General features: G+C 34.2%; 1 long non-coding RNA gene across 2 annotated transcripts in view; it reads left to right on the top strand.

The window, feature by feature from the left end:
- The first annotated feature begins 740 nt into the window (after window positions 1–740).
- LOC140496836 (uncharacterized) overlaps window positions 741–20,192 on the top strand; it is a 224,712-nt gene continuing 205,260 nt past the window's right edge. For both annotated transcript variants that reach the window (XR_011964413.1, XR_011964412.1), the window contains exon 1: window positions 741–872. This is a non-coding gene — a long non-coding RNA (uncharacterized lncRNA). The remainder of the gene's footprint in view (window positions 873–20,192) is intronic.

Below are 20,192 nucleotides of genomic sequence, written 5' to 3'. Positions count from 1 at the left end.
GAAAAACAAAGTAAATTCACCAGGTACTAGAGATACAAAGTGAAACAGTATGTGCTTTCAGGGAGGTTAAATTTTAACATGGTAAACAATACATATGGTTTGCTGTTGTCCTTTCTCAAAGAGGACAAAAATGATTAATATCACTGTGTTAGGGTCAAAGAACAATTTGCCTAACTGTGGCTAATTAGACCAGTGCAAGCTTGGAAGTCTCTACCACAGGTCAGGAACAAGTAGTTGATATGAACATTTGGAGTGGTGATGGCTCTAAATTTGCACATCTCATTTTGACTTTTAGACATTACAATTCTGTTTTGCTCATAACGTACAGTACCTTGTTTGATCTGAGCACAACATGCTGGATAGTCTTGTGCCAGTGTCTCCTTTATCTCACAACTGACTCCAAAGTTCTTCAGAGGCACCTTGAAAGTTTCCTTGTATTGCTTCTTTTGACCTCTGTGTGTATGTACTTGCCTTGTGTGAGTTTTCCATGGAAGAGTCTTAGACAAAAATACTTTTTGACATTTGAACAAAGTGGTCTGCCCATAGATATTAGTTTGAATGCTTCTCAGTTCATCTAGAGAAAGGAATTCAATGTCTGGTAATTTATCTTGCCAGGCACCCTTAAGAACATTCCTAAGATAATTCAAGTGATTCTATTTCCTGGTATGGCCCTGGCATACTATCCAGGTTTCACAGGCGTACAACAATGACGTCAGCACAATGACTCTGTAGACCTTCAATTTAAAAGGCAGTATAATACCCCTTCTCTCCTATATATTCCTTTTGAGCTTCCCAAACACTGAACTAGCTCTGGCAATATGTGCATCAACTTTGTCATCTATGTGGATATCTTTGGAGAGTAAACTGCCAAGGTAAGTGAACTTAAGCACAGCATTCAAATTTTTTTCCACTTGCTGTATCTGGTGGCTCTGTGTATGTATGATGTGATGTTGGCTGGTGAGGAACTTTTATTTTCTTGGCATTAATTTTAGGTCAAAATTTGCACAAGCTGCAGAGAATTGATCCGTGGTTTGTTTTTTTCTCAGCTGAGAGGAAGCATTGAGGACATAAAAGAGACAGGAAAGTGGCAACAATGGAAAGATGTGTTGTTCCTAGAATTCATGGGAATGATGACTAATTAGCATGTCTTTTTCAGAAGCAGCAGAGATAGTTATTTGGTTATAGTTCCCATAGAAAGTGGTGTGATGTGGGGAAGATGACAAGAAGATGATTGGAGTGGCCTGGTGGTCTTGAGTTAGAACCATGTAGCAAACTAGAGGGGTATGAATTTGATTACCCTTCAGGATTCAATCAGGATACTTCAGTTAGAGGGTCAGAGTTCCAAATATTTGTGGATTAAGTAGAGAGTAATGAGGACTGGCTCTCAGGATCCGGATTTTATTTCCTATTCATCCCTAACTCACTAAAAAGTAGTGTGTTAAAGGATACTGTGCTAAGTTCTGAATGATTTCAAGTCTTGGTTAAAACACTTCCTAGTTGTGGGCAAATCACTTAATGTCTCAGAAGCTCACTTTCATAATTTGTAAAATAGTAATGATGTCTGTATTAGAAAATTTTTAAGAAAAGAATTCCACAATTTTTAAATCATTTTTATAAGAGTGAGCTATTATTAAAATATTATGGACAATTCTTTTATTTAACTCTTCACAATTATAGTTGCCACACTTATGAGAATACTTAAACACCTTCCTTCTATTTATAAGTCAAGAACCTTGTACAGTTATTCAGATACTGAGGAGTTACTCAAACATGAATCTTTTCATCATTCTACAAAGAAGACAGTCTAAAGGTTTTACTAAAGCAATTTTGCTATGACCCTGAACTTAAATTGCCTTATATTCAAAGAATGTCCTGTTACTTGGAATGAAGCTTAAACTGATGAGCAGGACATCAATTTTTTAAAAATAAAATTGCTGTTCATCAATCTATTTTAGAACACTTACCAAGACACTTAGGAATAAAGGTGGGGGGAATAGGGAGGGGCAAATTTTCCAGTGCCTTAATCACTTCCCCTTTGTTTTATGTCCTTGCTTAATACCCAAATGGGCAAAATCTATGACAATTTTATTAGCCTGACAAAAACTGACTAGAAGATAACATAAGCAGGATAATGCCACCCGTATTACATTAAATCATTAAATCTGTACCACCTTTATGAATAAATATTGAATACATTTTGTGACAGAGTTGTTGTCCTATGTCAAACTGGGCAGAAAAGTTGAATTTTATTTGTTTTTACCTTTAGGATGCTCTTGAATAGGTTAATTCACTCTTCCCTCCTTAGTTTATTATACATTATTTTGAAAAAAATAATATCATCCTCTGAATAAAGGGGCAAATATAAAATATTTTCCTCAAGAAGTAGAACTCTCAACCTACAACTTAATAAAAAAGGAAATTTTAGGAAGTTGTCTGGCCAACAGAGATGTTATGCAACTTGCCTGGAAACATGCAACTAGTTGCTGTCAGAAGTGTGAGGCATCTACAGTAATGGATAAAATGCAAAATACTGAGTGAGGAAGGCCAATGAATAAATACATATTAAAGGCATAAATAAATTAAGGAATCCAAATTTCACTTGCATTATGTGGGTATAAACTTATTTTTCTCATTTTTTCTGCATCAGTTCTCTAAGAATAACATTTAGAAACAAAATATATTATGTGAAGCATGTCTTTTAGCCTTCTAGTTCATTAATTGTACCAAAAAAATAAAGTTTTCTTGGCATGATTTGTTAATAGTTAATTCATGATGCTTCATAGTTATCTTTTTGGATGATTCAGAAAATATTAATTTTTCCCTCTTACTAGTATTTTATTTCTTTCCAATTACATGTATAGTTCTCAACATTAATTTTTATAAGATTTTGAGTTCCAAATTTTTCTCCCTCATTGACTTCCCTCCTCCCTCAAACTATTTCAGAACAAACAATGTGATATAGGTTATACATGTTAAACATATTTCCACATTAATCATATTGTGAAAGAAGCATCAGAACAAAAAGGAAAAAAATCATAAGAAAGAAAAAAGTGAAAATGTATGCCTTGATCTGCATTCTTTGATCTGCATAATTCTTTCTCTGGATGTGGATAGTATTTTCCATCATGAGTCTTTTGGAGCTGACTCAGATCCTTGAATTGCTGAGAAGAATTAAGACTATCATAGTTAGTCATTGAATAAAGTTGCTGTTCCTGTGTATAGTGTTCTCCTGCTTCTACTAATTTTCACTTCGCATCAGCTCTTGTAAGTCTTTCCAGGTTTTTCTGAAATCCACCTGGTCATCTTTTCTTATAGAACAATAATATTCCATTCCGTTCATATACTGCAGCTTGGTCAGTCATTCCACAATTGATTTGCATCTTATCGGTTTATAATTCTTTGCCACCACAAAAAGAGTTACTATAAATATTTTTGGTACATGTGAGTCCTTTTTCCTTTTTATGATCACTTTGGGATACAGATGTATTAATGGTATTGCTGGATGAAAAGGTAAGCACAATTTCATAGCACTATAATAACAGTTTCAAATTATTCTCTGTAATGGTTGGAACAATTCACAACTCTAACAATTCGCAACTCCAATTCACAATGATCCAAAATGCCTTAGTGCTCCAATTTTTCTACATATTGGCCAACATTCATCATTTTCCTTTGCTTTCGTATTAGTCAATCTGATATGTGTAAGGTGGTAACTCACAGTTGTTTTGATTTGAATATCTCTAATCAATGGTTACTTGGAGATGTTTTCATATAACAAGTGATAGCTTTATTTCTTCATCTGAAAACTATCAATTCATATCCTTTGACCATTTTTTAATTGGGGAATGACTTGCATTCGTTTTTGGTTTTTTTTTTTTTTTTGGAGGGAAGAAGGCAATGCAGCTGGGGTTAAATGACTTGCCCAAGGTCACAAAGTTTCTAAGTGTCAAGTACCTGAGACCGAATTTTACTTCAGGCCCTTCAGACCCTAGGGCCAGTGCTCTATTTACTTATGACTTGCATTCTTACAAATTTGACTCAGTTGTCTCAGTTGACTCAGTGGCATTGGCTATAAAATTATTTTCCCAGCTTCCTGTTTTCTTTCTAATCCTGCTGGCATTGATTTTCTTTGGGAAGGCTTTTTTAATTTAATATACTCAAAATATGCAAAAATTTTGCATATTTTAATGTTCTCTGTCTCTTGTTTTGCCATAAATTCTTCACTTCTCCATAGATCTGAGAGGTAAGCTATTCTTTGCTTTCATAATTTGTAATGACATCATCCTTTATGTCTAACTCATGTGCCTGTTTTGACCTTATTTTGGTATATAGTATGAGATATTAGTTGATGTCTTGTTTCTGCCATGATGTTTTCCCAGTAGGTTTTTGTAAAATAGTGAATCCTTATCACAGAAACTGAAGTCTTTGGGCTTTACAAACAGTAGATCACCATAATCATTGACAATTGTGTCTTGTATACCTAACCTATTCCATTCATTCATCATTCTGTTTCTTAGCAACTGCAAAATAGTTTTGATGATTGCTGTTTTATAATATAATTTTAGATTTAATACAACCAAGCCACCTTCCTTTACATTTTTATTACTAATTCTCTTGATATTCTTAATTTGTTATAATTTTTTCTAGATCTATGAAATAATTTTTGGTAGTTTGTTATGGCATTGAATAAGTAAATTAATTTAGATAGAATTATTGTTTTTATTACTTTATCTCAACCTACTAATAAGCAGGTGTTATTTTACCCATTGTTTAAATGTGACTTTATTAGTAGAAAAAAGTGTTTTGCAATTGTGTTCATATAGTTCCTGGAGTTTGCCTTGGTTGGTAGACTCCTAAATATTTTGTATTGTCTACAGTTATTTTAAATGGAATTTATGTTTCTGTAACTTGCTCCTGGGCTTTGCTGGTAATATGTAGAAAAGTTACTGATTTATGTAGGTTTAGTTTGTATTCTGCAACTTTGCTTAAGCTGTTGTTTCAAGCAGTTTTTTAGTTGATTCTTTAGGATTCTGTAAGTATACCATCATATCATCTGCAAAGAGTGACAGTTTTGTTTACTCAATGTTTATTCTAATGTCTTCCATTTCTTTTTCTTATCTTACTGCTAAACATAACATTTCTAGCATGATATTGAATAATAGGTGTGAAAATAGTTGTTTTCCTTCCTTACTGGTAAAGCTTTGAGCTTATCCCCATCAAAGATAAGGCATGCTGATGGTTTATGAAAGATATTGCTTATCATTTTAAGGGAAACTCAATTGATTCCTATGCTCTATAATGTTTTTAATAGGAATGGGTACTGTATTTTGTGAAAAAAAGCTTTGTTCTGCATCTTTTGAGATCCTATGACTTCTATTACTTTTGTTATTGATATAGTGAATGTGCTGATAGTTTTCCTAGCATTGAACCATCCCTGCATTCCTGGTATACATTTCAGCTTTTGATAGTATATTGTGTTAATGATATATTTCTGTAATTTGCATGCTCATATTTCATTAAAAATCTTTCCTTTGGGGGGGGGGTGCAGAGCCAAGATAGTGGAGTAGAAGAAGGGACATACCTGAGCTCTCCCCCCAAACCCCTCAAAATACCTATAAAAATGACTTTAAACTAATTTTAGAGCAGCAGAAGTCACAAAATAACAGAGTGAAATAGATTTCCAGTCCAAGACAATCTAGATGGGTCTGCTGCACCAGACTCAAAACAGAGTGTAGTCCAGAGTGGGCCACACAGGCACAGACAGTACTGGAACAAGCCTCAAGGTGCTGAATCAGTGGAAACTGTAGTGGTTTCCAGAATTCCCAACCCACAAATGCCAAAGACAGTTTGAAAGGTCAGTGGGAAAGCTCTCCACTGAGTAAGAGAGGAACATCGGCCACAGCCCCAGCCTTAATCCCAGGGTGACAGCAGCTACTGGTACAACCACAACTGCTTCTGGGGAATTGAGCCACTGATCTGGGTCTCCATCCTGAGTTACAATCCTGGGGTGAGGAGGAACCCTGGTTTGGCAGGTGTGGCAGCTGTGGAGAGGTAATCCTACTTCCAGTTCCAGGGCAGAAAAGAGTGCTTGAGCTTATTCACAGACAAGACCACAGGTCAGGAGAGAAGTAAACTCCTCTCCTTTGATAATACCACTTTGGAGGAAGTGAGAATTTACAGTCCCTAGAAATCTCTGAAAACAGCTACACAAACCCTCTGAAACTTGGGGCAGTACACCCTCCACTTAACAAAGAGTTCAAAAGTTAAGAAATTAGATTGGAAAATGACCAAATAGGGGAAAAATAAGACCACAGAAAGTTATTTTCTTGGTGAAAAGGTATTTTCTTGCAACTAGAAAGATCAAAGCATACAACCTGAGAAAGACAACAAGGTCAAGGTTCTCACATCCAAACCCTCTAAGAAAAATATGAAATGGTCTCAGGCTATGGAAGAGTTTAAAAATAATTTTGAAAATCAATTAAGAGAAATATAGAAAAAATTGGGAAGAGAAATGAGACTGATGCAAGAAAATAATGAAAAATGAGTCAACTGATTGCTAAAGGAGACCCTAAAATGCTGAAGAAAATAACACTTTAAAAATAGAATAACACAAATAGTAAGAGAAATCCAAAAAGCCAATGAGGGGATGAATGCCTTTAAAAAGCAGAACTGACAAAATGAAAAAGGAGGTCCAAAAACTCACTGAAGAAAAATGGTTGTTTAAAAATTAGAATGGAGCAGATGGAGGCTAAGGACTTTATGAAAAATCTTTAAATTATAAAACAAAACCAAGAGAATGAAAAAATAGCAGAAAAATGTGAAATATCTCATTGGAGAAGCAACTGACCTGAAAAAGAGATCTAGGAGGGATAATTTAAAATTATTGGTCTACATGAAAACCATTATCAAAAAAGAGTCCAGACATAATCTTTCAAGAAAGTATCAAGGAAAACTGTCCTGATATTCTAGAACCAGAGAATAAAACAGAAATGGAAAGAATTCACCAATCAACCCCTGGAAAAGATCCCAGAAGGAAAACTCTTAGGAATATTGTAGACAAATTTCAGAGTTCCCAAGTAAAGAAGAACATACTACAAGCAACAATCTGATTGTTGTGGAAACTCAATCAGGATAACATAAGATTTAGCAGTTTATACACTAAGAGATCTGAGGACTTGGAATATGGTACTCCAGAAGTCAAAGAAGTTAGGATTAAAACAAAAAAATCACCCATCCAACAAAACTGAGTATAATACTTCAGGGAAAAAAATAGAATTTCAAAGAAATAGAGGACTTCCAAGCATTCTTGTTGAAAAGACCAGAGCTGAATAGAAAATCTGACTTTCAAATTCAAGAACCAAGAAACATGAAAAGGTAAACAGGAAAGAGAAGCCATGAGGGGACTCATAAAATTTGAACTATTTACATTCCTACATGGAAAGATGATATTTGTAACTCATGAGACCTTTCTCGGTTTTAAAGTATTTGGAAGGAATAAATAAATATATGCATATATGTGTATATAAATACACACATATACATGTACATATGCATGCATGCATGTATGCATATATGTAAATGTGTACACATATATTCACAATACACACATATACACGTGTGTATGTATATATATGTATGTGTGGCTATATGTGTGTGTGTATTATATGTGTTTAGGTATATGTGTATGTATATATATGTATATATATACCCACATATAGTTTATACATTTGTGTATATATACACATATATCTATGCATATAGACAGAGTGCACAGGGTGAGCTGAATAGAAAGAGAGTTTAGGTAAAGAACAAAATTAAGCAGTGAGAGGAATGTATTGGGAGAAAATGAAAGGAAGAAGTAGAATACAGTAAATCATCTCACATAAAGGAGGAAAGAAAGAGCTTTTACAAAGGAGGGGAAGAGAGGGAAGGTAAGAGGGAATAAGTGAGCCTGACTATCTTCAGATTTGGCTTAAGGAGGAATAATACACATTCAATTGGGTATGGAAATCTATTTTACCTTACAGGAAGTCAGGGGAGAAGGGTAAAGGAGAAAGAGAATAAATAGAAGGGATGGCAAATTGGGGGAAGAGGTAGGCAGAAGGGAACACTATTGTGAGTGGTGCATGTCAAGGGTGAGAATGGAATAAATAGAGGACAGGACAGGATAGAGGGAAATGTGGTTAGTTTTTCTAATTATGACTGTTAATGGAAATGTTTTGCATAGCTACACATGCATAGACCTTTATTGAATTGCTTGCTTTCTCCATGAGGATGGGTTGGGATAGAAGAAGAGAGAGAATGTGGAACTCAAAACTCTAAAAATGCATGTTAAAAATTGCTTTTTCATGTAAATGGGAATTAAGTTCTACAGTCAATGCGGTATAAAAACCTATCTTTCCCTAGAGGAAGATAGAGGGGAGGGGCAGGGGAGAGAAGGAAGAATGATAGAAGGGAGGGTAGATTGTCTTGGGGTGGGGTAGAGGAGAGATGGGAAAAAATATTTGGAATTCAAAATCTTGTGTAAGTAAATGTTGAAAATTGTAAATTGTATTTAAAAAATAAGTAGACTGTCCCTGAGGAAATGTAAAACTGCAAAAGAAGTAAGGCAGTCATGTAACAAGGTCCCTGAAGAAATGTTTAAAAAAAAATAGATGAAACCATATGACATACCAGATAGAGACCATCACTGTGCCCGGTACTCAGTCAGTGTTTATTCAATGTGTGTTGATTGATTGACTAATTGATTGACTGAGTAAATCTTCAGTGGAGTGTGTATAGGAGACCATAATAAGAATCACGTTATCCACCTTCTGGTAAACCAAGTTAAACTATATTGAAGACAACCAATGGGCCTCAAATCTATTGTTTAATTAGGGGAGATTCTATTCCAAGCATGTGAAGATATACTCCATGGAAAGGGAGGATGATAACAATTTTTTTCAATGTCCATGAAGGGCTTGGTCAAACATCAAAGATATCAAGGTCCTTCACTACATCTCAGGCCATTGTCAGTCATCTGGACCTTTGTCTTTCCACTGGACTTCAGTGACTGTAAGAGAGAGTGAGGCTGACGACATTGTGCATCTCTCTTTACTTAAATTTGATACACTCATGAGTCAAGACATCACCCACTCTCTGGTGTAATTATTCTGCTTTGAAAATGGAGGAACAACAACTTTGGAAAACCCTAGACATGAACCTAAACTAGTCTTGTTATCTGTAGCTATCTGGATTGTAACTCTAGAGAGCTCGAGATAATGAGGGAAAAGAATCTGATCCCTCTTTTTAAAGAAGAGACTCACCACAGGATTTGACCTGTTCACATATTCTAGAGTTCTGAGCTAAAAGTGGCTTTGTAGTGAAAAGGAAGAGAATGAGTATCCCAGCCCCTATAGGCCCAGCAGCTATTCTTATTGCTACACTACATTTTTACGTTGTCCTATTCAGAAAACAAACCAATGTTGGGCCAGATTTTGGAAAGAGCAAGTGATATATAGGTCCATAGTGTTTCTCTACCAGGAATCAGAAATGGTGGTGCTAGGGCAGGTATAATTGTTCATCTTGTGTTTATTAGCAGACCAAGAGATGAGCCCAGTTTGATAGCAACAACTGAGACATTGCTAGATGTGTAAGGCAGAGGTGTACTCACTTGTTCTGAGACAGTAGTGTATGAAAAATGGTCATGAACCCCAAATTTCTGGGTGGAGGTTTAAGCAATAAATTGCCTGGTAAGATCACAGGATTTAGCCTTTGAATCAGTGAAAGGAGATTGCTTAGGCAGCAGCAGGCTTAAAGGCTGCCTTATGGGTGATTCTAAACATGACTTTAATTCCAAATTTGAGTTAAACTTGAGAAAGAAGGTGATTTCATGATTCTACATGCTTTTTGGAGCAAGAGGATCACCTAGCTAGTTCTTGAGCAGCATCCTATTTGATTAGTACAACCACTGAATTATACTGACAGTGAAAGTCTTATGGGAAGAAAAAAACCTGCATAGTAGTTCCAGGGTGTATTTGCCTTTTAGGGGTGAGGAGTGATGAAAAGAATCCAAACTAGAGGATGACAATGCTAATATGGGAAGAATTGTGCAAGAAACCGAAGAATACCAGGAGTCCAAAGGAATGACAATGATAACTGTGACTTTCTCTCCATCTTATTTTCCCCCTGTTTATATTTTTCTGTCTCCTTTCACCCTCCCCCTCCTCACCAATGTCAAACACTCTAGGGTATGGAACTCCAACTCTTCATTCAGAATATCTTGTCTATGATATGTGACAGGGAATTTAATTCTTTGAATCATCTCATTCTCTGTCTCTTTCTCTCCATGTCTGTCTCCGTCGTTTGTCTTCTTCAATCTTTCTCGTATATAGACTCCTCCTCAAAGAAGGGCATGGGTTTCAATTTGTACATTAAATATTAGTAAAGTTTAATTTGACTTTAAATTTTTGTTATTATTTTGTTAGCTAGAATTTATTTTCTCAAATGAACAGCATATATGTATATATATACATACAAATATGCATATATTATAGTGCATATATAGTATAGTGTGTATGTATGTGTGTATCTAGGTATATACACAAAAACACAGAAACATATAAGCTGTTTAGGAGACAAAACTTCAGTGTTTTACTCACTTTCCCCTGCAAGATAAAATAAAATCAAGCAAATTTTGAGATGGGTAAATCACTAATATTTTCTACCTTCATTTTCTGTCTCCTTTGCAATATCTTGAAATGTATGCTACATAAAGATAGTTTTTTTCCTAGTATAATTTTGGTGTGTTTCATTTTTCTCTTCTTTATAGGTTTCAGCTTCATTGTTTCCTTATATTTAAAGATCCTTACTACTTGACCTTTCCTGTCTTGTTAAATACTGCTCATCTTTTAGTACTCTTTGCTCCAGACAAAACAATCTTTTCATCGTTCCTTATTTATGACATTCCATGCTTCTTCACCGTGCTTTGCATTGACTGCCTTCTATGCCTAGAATGGTTCCCCTTCTTACCTCTACCTCTGGCAATATCTAATTTCCTTCAAGACACAGCTCAAATACTACCTTCAGCGAAAGGATTTCACTAAAATCCTAGATTACTCCTGCAAGCTGTATGCTACTCTATCTATTTTGTATCTCCCTAGAAGTTTATATGACTTCCCTTTAGTAAGCCTCATCTGCCTGATGTTCTGATCTCCCCTACTCATTTGCTGCAACACTTCTTAGCTACTGTGGCTACCATTTCGATTCCAGTTATCATGAGTTCTTACAATCAAATAATCCCTGTCTTGCTCTTGTCTTGGGCCTCTCACACAGACTCTGTTTGTCTTTGTTGACAAAAATGCCTAGCCCTTAGAGGGGGATAAAGAGGGAATGACAGATGGGTAACATGGCCTGTTGTCACACAAGTCACCCAGATTGAAAGGCTTTTGCCAGAAGCCAGCAATTTTAGAAGTAGGACCAAGGAATTTTGTTTTCTTGCCTCACTTAACATTTGATATGAATCCTGGGGCTGCACATTTCCCATTTTTTGAGACTAATTTTCTAGGACATAATTCTTACTGGTGAGTCACAGACAATAATAAGAGCTAGATATTCTTTCATTATTTCTTCACTTAAAATAATCTCTCATTTTCTTTTTATCATTTTTGTTTTGATCTCTAATTTCAACAGTGTGGACTGCTTTGAAAATAACTTCTGCCCATGCAGATTGGCAACCATACTGTACTTTAGAGAGTACTCTGGTACACTGCTAAGATAAGTGACTCACACAGGGCTTAACAGTATTTGTCAGAAAAAAGACTTGAACCGAAATCTTCCTGTCTCGAGGGCAGACTGGAGCTTTCTTGCCTCTCTTTACCTATTTGTTCTCTCTAGCTCTCTCTCTGTCTCTGTCTCTGTCTCTCTTGTCTCTCTCTCTCTGTATACACACACACACACGCACATATATTTGTGTATATATATGTGTGTGTGTGTGTGTGTCTTTGTGTATGTTTATGAATATGGTAAATTAAATATATAGATATATTATATATATGTGTATATTTATATGTGCACACACACACATATATTTTCTAATACTAATACATAGTCTAACTCTCTAATCATATTATATACGTTTATCTGTTTATGTATATAGTAAACATATAACCTAATTCTATAATGTAATAATATATGCATTCATATATATGTATGTCTATATATTCTAATTGAAGAATTTTTTTCTTGGAAGAAATAGGAAAAATGGAATTCAGCAATTCTGCTATTTCTCTTTCATATGCTACCTATATATTTGTTACCTTATTAGTAATTTTCTACTATTTAGTAATTAATAATTTTCTATTCATTTCCCTTTGTAAATTCCCACAAATCTTTTTAAGCATCTCCATTCAAGTACACATCTAATTACAACATTTCCTAGTAAAATTTGGTTTTCTTCAAGTACCAACATTCACAACAAATTTAGAACCTAATCGTTATTCAATTTTATTTATAAAAATTCAGTTTCCTCTTATTGAAATAGTATTTTTTCTTCTCTTCACTCCTTTATTATGTGTTCTTGATACTTCAGTTGCATTATTGGTTAAATAGATAGTTATGAGTCATACTGAGAACACAAAAATGTTTTATGACATTCTTCCTTAGAGGAAACATCTTTTACTTCAAACATCTCATTTTTTCAAGTAAATTGGAGCCTTTACTAATCTATCTATCTATCTATCTATCTATCTATCTATCTATCTATCTATCTATCTATCTATATCTATCTATCTATCTATCTATCTATCTATCTATCTATCTATCTATCTACCTATCTATCTATCCATCTGTCTATCTACCTACCTGTCTGTCTGTCTCTGTCTGTCTCTCTGTCTCTCTGTCTGTCTGTCTACCTATCTATCTATCTGTCTATAATATCTATTATTTATATATACATATATGTGTACATGAATGTCTAATTCACCTGCAAATTAAAATATTACCCATCACGTCATGGTGTCATTGGTGCTCTTTGAAATGAAGGACAAATAGCAATGATAAATTATATAATTATATATATATATATATATATATATATATTCACACACATATGCATATACACACATACACACATGTGCATGCATGTATGTGTACACACACAATGTTGTTTATATGTGTATATATGTAAATTTGTTGTTGTCATTTGTCCTTATACACACATTATCTACATTTAAATCTGTATATCTATAGATATATCTATATCTACGCATACATATATTAATATTATGTGTATGTATATTGTTTTTGTCCAGCCATTTCTATCATGTTCAAGTCTCTGAGAGTCCATTTTGGGATTTTCTTGGCAAAGATACTGGAGTGGTGTTCTATTTCCTTCTCCAGCTCATTTTACATATGAGGAACTGAGGCAAACAGAGTTAAGTGATTTGCCCACAGTCACAGAACTAGTAAGTTTCTAAGGTCATATTTGAATGCGTGATGATGAATCTTCTAGATTCCAAAGCCAGTGCCACCAAGGGGCCCCATGTAAAATGTATATACAGATATATATGCAAATATATACATGGCTATGTACAGACATAAACACAGACATATATTTTTGTGTCCAAACATAAACAATACACACCTGTATATATGTATGTTCGTGCATATATATCACTTTGTATACATACATGCATACATATATACGTGTGTTTGTGTGTGTATGCATGCACATATATTTGCTCATACACTTGCCCCTCCCAAGGAGGTACAGAAACAACTGATTGATTTTTCCCTACAGAGCATATCATAAGTGCAAATGGCTTTAAATTATGCCCTGAGGGAGAAACTCTTCAACTGTTAGGAATGATTAAGCATTAAAATAGACAAAGTAGAAAAATTGTCTAAATCTTAGTCCCTGAGTTTGTTTGAAAATGTCATCAATGACAATTTGTTTTCAACACTCTTAGAGGTATACACCTGCCAGAAGGAAAATGATTAGTAGAAACTTGTTCTTTGTCAAGTTCTCATGTTTTGAATTTCTGTTAAAATTTTTTGTCAGTTTGGGAATGATAGACTTAAAGTATCCTGATTAATAATAATGGCAAATGCTCGCTTTCTGCTAGACTTCTTGGAGGAACAAAGTAGGCAAGAGCATGATTTTCCATTATTGGACCTAATTTAGATCCAAATGAGGGACCTGTTTTATTTTACTGAGGACGGATGAAGTACTGGGGTGGGAATAGCAAATAAATTAACAAACAACAGAAACAAAAAGAAAAAAAAAACAAGAATCTTGATTCAATTTAGAGCAGACAAGGTATTGTGAACTGAAATCTTTAATTATTTAAAACACAGTTCATTTGAGGCATCCTCAAATGGTTGTTTCCATGATCTTTTTTCAATTTCCTTTTTTCTATAAAGAGGTCAGAATTTCTTAGGGTCCAAGAGAGTAGAAACCTAATGATGGTAGTTTCTATCAAACAGCGTATAGAGCAACTGTTCACTAATACATGATACAGGTTCTCAGACTCTTTATCTGGGACTTCTTTATGTGGAGAAAGAGCAGAAGTTATCATGCTTAAATATATTATTTTATATATATATATATGTATATATATATATATATATATACATGTACATATATGTGTGTGTGTGTATGTGTGTGTGAGAATGGATATACACATGTAGATATAGATTGATATAAAGACAGAGATGCGCACATAGAAGTAGAGAGAGCTATAATTGTGGATGTACATGTATATGTAGATATACGTAAATACAAAAATACACACAGATTCTGACCCAAAAAGTTTTGCAGCAGTTTGAGTTATTAAAACTATTAAAAAGTGAACTAAATTACTGTGAAAACAGGTATGTATATGAGTATACACACATATATGTATACATATTGTGAGTGTATTGAGTAAGTATGTGTGTATTGAGACAGTTGTAGTAAAATTTTAAAGAAGTTTTAAAAGAATTAGATGTCATCATTTAATGGCCTTTATGAAGAAGTCAGTTTATGTTACAAGAGATATTTTAGAAAGCAAAAAATAAAACTTTTAAATAAAAAACTATTTTTGTATGCAACAAAAATAACTATTAATTTTTGGTTTGGTAAGCAAGCTTGTTGAAGAACTGACAGATGCACAAGTTATTTTAGATATTAAAATAGAGTGCAAATTTGATGTGACAGATAGTAGCTAACAAAGAACAAAACCAGGTGTGTGTGTGTATGTGTGTTTAGATCATAAATCAATCACACAGCCAGAAAGATTTGCAGCTTCCTTTGATATATAAACATTTAACACTCAAAGTCAAAATACTGTTCTAAAACTTGTGAAGAAAATCGGGACAAAGGAAATAATGTTTTGGATGTCCACAAAAGGAATTTGGAAAGATCAAGATCACAAAACATTATTGTAGCAAACATTGCTGAGATGACAAAATTGGAATTTTGCAGCCTATAGAAATTGTGTCCTTGAAAATGATGAGAGGAGATAGAATGCAACCACAAACAAGGGCTATAGTGGGGGGGAAAATAAGAAAAAAAACCTAATTTCCAATAATGAAAATTATAACCAAAGTGAGTAAATGTTAAAATAAAAATTGTCTACATAAATTTGGAAGGACATTTCTGGAAGGATCATAGAAATAGAGATTGAGGGGACCTCAGAAGCCATATAATGCAACATGTTACTTTAACAACAAGGGAAACTTTCTGAGGACTAGAGATGTTAAATATATTGCCAAATTTCACATTGGGAGTAAATAACAGAGTGGTAGGAGAAGAGGGATTTTGAAGCCAAAAAGACAGAGTAAAGGAAATACTACCACTGAGCTCTCACAACATTCCCCTCCAAACAGCTTTACAATAATATCTCAAATTTAATTCTGATGTGGAAGAGCTAGCAAAAGATCAGAATGAGACATTTTTCCAATGCAAGACAGTTTAAGAGCTGAGAAAGAGAGATCTGTGACACTGAGATAAAGTCTGGTCACATGATAGAAAGGGGCCTTGGAGGTGGCTGTGACAGAAACAATAGCAGCTTCAGGAGTTCTCAGCCCAGAGATGATAAAGATTTTGGGCAACTAGTCAGAAAGAGATTACCTGGCACCCTCACTGTTTGTCAATTTCATTGCCCATATCCCCTTCTCTGATGCATTCCCAGGGTGGAAAGCAGTGCTTTCCATCATAAAGAGCCAGGGACCTGAGGAGCAATATGACTGTCTGTCACTAGAGAGCAGGGACCCTGAAAGGCAATTTCACTTTTGATCACGTGGAAGCAGAGGCACTGAGGAACAATATACCTCCCAGTCACAAGGAACCTGATAGCAATAGTGTTTGTGGCTGCAATGAATCAGTTCAAAATACTGATGAACAGAAGAGTTCCTCCATGAATCACAGCATCTTAGAAAGACCAAAAACTTTCACATCCCCAAAACTGCCCTGTAAAAATCAGTGCTAAAAAGGCATGAACTTCGCAGGGTTCCTCACAGCTCAGAGATGAGTCGAGCTCAACTTTGATATAATGTTCAAAGTCAAGAAAAAGGCTGGAAAATGAAAGAACAATTAGAAAAAAGGAACCTTACTTTAAAAAGCTACTATGGTGCCAGAGAAAATCAAGACACAAGCTTTGAAGAAGACAATGATGTCAAAACAGCTACAAGCAAAGCCTCAAAGGAAAAAAAAATGTTAATTGTACAAAAATCCAACAAAAATTCCTGAAAGATCTCAAAAATGTTTCTCAAAATCAGATAAAAGTAGTAGAAGAAAAATTAGGAAAAGAATAAGAGAAAGGAGGAAAATATGAAAAGACAATAGTTTTGGAAAAAGCACCAAAAATACTGAAGAATATAACACTTAAAAAACCCCACGGAATAGTCCAAATCAAAGGTGAAAAAAGTATATGATCTCACTGAAAAACATGATTCCATAAAAATTAGAATTGGACAAACAGAAGCTAATGATTCCATGAGATACCAAGAAACAATAAAACAAAGTTAAATGAATAAAAATGTAGAAGGAAATGTGAAATAATTCACTGAAAAAAGAAAACTAACCTGAAAAATATATGAAAGAGTCATAATTTAAGAATTATTGGACTGTCTGAAAACTATAATTTAAAAGAAAGATATCACATTTCAAGAAATCATCAAGAAAGTTTGCTCTGGTACCCTAGAACTATAGGGTAGAATAGAAACTGAAAAAATCCACTGAACAACACTTGAAAGAGATCCTAAGGTGAAAACTCCCAGCAACATTATGGCATAATTTCAGAATTCTCAGGTCAAAACTTCAAGCAGCCAGGAAGAGAAGCATTCAAATATCATCAAGCTACTATCAGCATCACACAAGATTTAGCAACTACCACATTAAAGGAGAAAAGGGCTCAGTACAGGGTATTCTAGAAAGCAAAAGAGGTAAGATAACAAACAAGAATAACCTTCCCAGAAAAACTAAGTATAGTCCTTCAGGGAAAATGAATATTCAATGAAAGAGAGGATTTTCAGACATTACTGATGAAAAGACTAGAGCTGAATGGAAGATTTAGTTTTTAAATATGACTCAAGAGAAGTATATAAAGGCAAATATAAAAGATAAATGGTAAAAGTTTGAACAAGTTTAAACTGTTTATATTCCTAAAAGGGAAGATAATTCTCATAATCCCAAGAACTTCATCATTATTATGACAGTTAGAAGGATTATATTGCAATGATCTAAAAAATGTGAATGAATTGTAAAGAAGAATACACTGAGGTAAGGGGAAATGAAGAAGAATGGGGAAATTATGTCATTTAAAAGAAGTGATTAAGGAAGACCTTTCACCGAGGAGAGGAAAATGTTGGGGGCAGGAACAGGGACTGCTTGAAGGAAAAATACGTATATAAACATTCCTTTGAGCATGAAAATCTACCTTATTCAACAGGGAAGTCAGGGGAAGGGGAAAAGAGAGTGAGGAGTGTGAAAAAAGGAACATAAAATAAAGGCAGTGGTCAGAAGCAAAACAGATTTTAGAGGAGGAACATAAAAGAAAGGGAAAGAGAAAGATAAAGAGAAGAAAATAGGATAGTGGGAAATGCACAGTTGTAATATTAATGAGATTAAATATCTTCCCCACCATTACTGAGACTGCCCATTACAGGGAGTTTGATTAGAGTAGATTTGTAAGAAGGCCCACACCTTTTGTTAATGAGGCACTGGTTCTCAAGGGTTGTGATGTCCTCCAGCTCTGAAAAGTGTATAAATACCCTGAGATGAGGTTTTACTTTAGGGCTTACTCATTGCCAGTGTTTTTTTGGCCAGATGAGACTCTGGGCTGCTGCTAAGTAGTACACCAGCTTTGAAAACTCAGATGCTAGTGCTTCTCTCTCTGGTAACTATATATGCATGATCAGACAATTATCTGTCTGTTGACCTGTCAGATCGTTGGAGACCCAGTCTGCTGGTGGATCTTTGTTTCTCTGTTTATATTTTCTCTGAAGTTCAGGGTGCTGACTTTCTCCCTTGAAGTAAGGGAATTTTATATATTCATAGATAGATAGATAGATAGATAGATAGATAGATAGATAGATAGATAGATAGATAGATAGATAATACATAATTTTATATTACTATCTATTATATTATATATATGTATATTTGTATATCATGTGCATGTATGTGCTTGATTAAGGTGATTGTTGACCCATGAAAAGTTGCTTTCTTTTTAGAAAAGCAGTTGTAAGAATGTGTGACAGCAGATCCTCCTGTGTGTGTCAGGATGCTTGATTTTACAATAGTTAATTATAATAGTGAATGTTAATAGAATGAATTTAATCATAAAACAAAAGTGGATAGCACAATGATTTAGAAACAAGAATCCAAGAATATATTGCTTACAAAAAACTACACTTGAAACAGAGTTAACACATCGAGTTAAAATAAAAGGACTGGAAAAAAAATCTATTATACTTTAGCTGAAATTAAAAATGGAGAGGTTGCAAGCATGATCCTAGACATAGCAAAAGCAAACACAGATTTAATTCAAAGTGGTCCAAAGCAAAACAGACTTTTGAGGAACTACAGCATAAAAAGTTAGAGGGGTAAAAACAAAAGAAAATAGGATAGAAGGAAATAAATACCAGGTACCATAACTATGAAAGTGGACAAGTTGATTTTGCAAAAAAAAAAAATGGAATTGGATAGCAGAATAGGTTAGAAATCAAAACCCAAAGACAAGTTGTTTTGAAAAAACACACATGACACAGAAAGACACACACAGATTAAAATTAAAGTGGTAATGCACTCTATTATGCCTCAGATGACATTAAAAATGATCTCAGTTAAAGCAAAAGCAAAATAAAAATAGAGCTAATTAAAAGAATGAGAGAAACTGCATTTTGCCAAAAGGTACTATAAATATTGATATTATATCAATGCTACACATACGTGCACCAAATGTCATAGCATCTTGAATCTTTAAAAGAAAAGTCAAGTGCTTTACAAGGGAACTACATATGAAAATTATACTAGTGGAGAATATTAATTTTCCCTTCTCAGAGCTAGATAAAATTAGCAATAAAATAAATAAGAAGTTAAGTCAATGAATAGAATTTTTAAATAGTTAGATATGATATACTTTGAGAGAGAACTGAATAGGAATAGAAAGGAGAAAACTTTTTTTTTCACTTGTACATGGCACCTTTTAAAAACAAATAAACAACAACAACAAAAAAAACAGACCATGTAGTAGGACTTTAAAAAGCTCTTAAACAAATGAAGAAAGGCAAAAATATTAAATGTGCTCTTTTTGGACTATAATGCAATAAAATTACATTCAATGAAATGCCTTTTAAGCACAGATTAGAAATACATAGTAAAGGTATAAATTTTAAGACTACTAGAGCATTTGGGTACGGGAATCCAACTTATAAAAGACTTTCAATACTAGGGAATGTTATATTTAACACTGATGGTGCTAGACAGCTACTGGAATTTATTAAGTGAGGGAATTGGGTGGTGGAGTGGGAAGCAGTGGGAATGAGATACGATGGAGTCAATTCATTCTGATTAGTAGCAAAACATGATTGCTCAATTTTCACTATGAGAATTTAGACTTCAGGTATGAACAAATGATAAAAATCAGGGCTTAATGCATTGTTTTGTGGATTGTATAGATTTAATAAAATGGTGGATGCAATATTAGAAATGAAGATTAAAGTTAAAAGTG

The sequence above is a fragment of the Notamacropus eugenii genome, chromosome 3, assembly GCF_028372415.1.
Source record: "Notamacropus eugenii isolate mMacEug1 chromosome 3, mMacEug1.pri_v2, whole genome shotgun sequence".
Taxonomy (NCBI): domain Eukaryota; kingdom Metazoa; phylum Chordata; class Mammalia; order Diprotodontia; family Macropodidae; genus Notamacropus; species Notamacropus eugenii.
The sequence above is the reverse complement of the archived record's forward strand: the minus strand, read 5'-3'. Positions and strand labels throughout refer to the sequence as shown.